The following is a 2,412-nucleotide window of genomic DNA, read 5'->3' on the forward strand; positions in this document are numbered from 1 at the left end:
GCTACTACCAATAAACATGAAATGATGACTTGATTTGAAATTAGTATCCTATTTGTAGACCTAAAGCTTCTGCTAAAGAAAACAGCCTATCACAACAGAGGAAAAATGTCTACCAGGAGGTCAAACACCACAGATATTTACTCTGTTTTCACCACTGGACAGTTCAACAGCTAAATGTGTATTTGCATGTATATAGTGCCGTTTTTATTTCAGTTAGAAGCTGTAGAAACCATTTTTGAGGCCTATTTTAAAGAGATAGTTCACTCAAAAATGAACATTCTGTCATTAATTACTCACCTTTATGTCGTTCCAAACCTGTAGGACCTTTGTTCATCTTCTGAAAACAAATTAAGATATTTTTGATGAAATCCAAGTGCTTTCTGACCCTGCATAGACAGCAATGCAACTACCACTTAAGGCCCAGAAAGGTAGTAAGAACATCGATAAAATAGGCCATGTGACATCTGTGGGTAAACTAGTTTTTTTGAGGAAAACATTTAAGGACTTCCCTCCATATAGTGGACTTCTATGGTGCCTGTGAGTTTAAATTTACAAAATGCAGTTTCAAAGGGCTTCAAATAATCCCAGTCAAGGAAGAAGATTTTATATACTTTTTAACCTCAAATGCTTGTCTTGTCTAGCTCTGCGTGTACTCTGTATATTCTGGTTCAAGACAGTTAGGGTATATCTAAAAATCTAATTTTCCCCTCTAAATTCAAAATCCTCGGCTGGGATCATTTAGAGCCTTTTGAAGCTGCATTTAAACTGCATTTTGGAAGTTCAAAAGTCCATTATATGGAGAGAAATCCTGAAATGTTTACCTTAAAAAACATAATTTCTTCTTTCTGAAGAAAGAAAGACATGAACATCTTTCATTACAAGGGGGTGAGTAAACTATCTGTAAATGTTTGTTCTGGAAGGGAACTTCTTTAAGTTGCACTGGTATAAAAAGAGAGAGAACATGCAGTGATATCTAGTTGGCAGTAATTATATGGAAAAATCTGACAACTCAATGCCATAATTCACCAAACAATTTTTTTTTTTGTTTAGTTATAGTTGTCCATGAGTCCCTTGTTTGTCCTGAACAGTTAAACTGACTGCTGTTCTGCAGAAAAATCCTTCAGGTCCAACAGATTCTTTGGTTTTTCAGTGTTTTCGTGTATTTAAACCATTTCCAGCAATGACTATATGATTTTGAGATCCATCTTTTCACACTGAGGACAACAGAGGGACTCATACGCAACTAATACAGAAGGTTCAAACGCTCACTGATGCTTCAGAAGGAGAAACTATACATTAAGAGCCGGTGGGGTGAAAACTTTTGAACAGAATAAAGTGTACATTTTTGTTATTTTGCCTAAATATCATAATGTTTCATTTAATACTGCCCTTCAGAAGCTACAGAAGATACTTACATGTTCCCCAGAAGACAAAATAAGTTACATTTACCCTGATCTTCAAATTCATAAAGTTTTCACCCCCTGGCCCTTAATGCATTGTTTGAACCTTCCGTAATAGTTGCATATGAGTTCTGAAAAGTAATGCGTATAACAAAATCATGAATTTTACCAAAAGAGGACACATATTCTTACCTATAATAAATCATAATATTATCAGTCAGTGCTCCTTATAAGCTGCCACCAATCTGACATATTTTCTTTGATCAAGATGTATATTGAATTTGTCACGTCGTGTTAGTGAGCTCACAACCCGTGTCAAACATTCTGAGCGATCTAATTAACACATTCAAGTAATTAAAGCACAGAGAAGCTGAAATTCTGCTCTGCGAAAGGTAACAAACATGAATAATGCATGGTTGTGAAACCCGCATTTATTAGGATCACTGAATAGTTAATCACTCGGTGTGAATTGATATGATTGGTGTGAAGTGCATTTCAAATCTATGTGACGATCTTTTCAAAAGGGCTGCCTGATGTATGTTTCATTTTTACCAACCGGCATCTTCAAAAGCCGTCTCCGCTCAGATGATTTATAGTGCAGTTTAACACTAACCATGATCTAGACAGAAAAGCAATCAAGCTCCTGCTAAGTTCTAACTATATCTACAAATGTAGACTTGAAATGTGGGAAATTAAATGAACTTCACAGAGGCTCAGCCCACTTCCAGCATGAGCAAAAGCAGATAGACTGAAACGGTGTAGGAAGACTTTATTGCTGACGCCACACTACAGGAACATTATGGGCAGTGAAATGAGTCACTGAGACAGCCTTAGGGACATTTGAATTAAAATGAAAGCTCAGTGGTCATCATCATAAGATACTAAATTTACCAAAGATGTTTAATAATAAAACCTAAATGACTTCTGTGGATACTGAGTTCATCAGATATCTTAAATGCTTTTACACTTGAAAACACACACTCACACACAAAAACAATGAAACAGACACAGG

Source organism: Garra rufa, chromosome 9 (assembly GCF_049309525.1).
Source record: "Garra rufa chromosome 9, GarRuf1.0, whole genome shotgun sequence".
Classification (NCBI taxonomy): domain Eukaryota; kingdom Metazoa; phylum Chordata; class Actinopteri; order Cypriniformes; family Cyprinidae; genus Garra; species Garra rufa.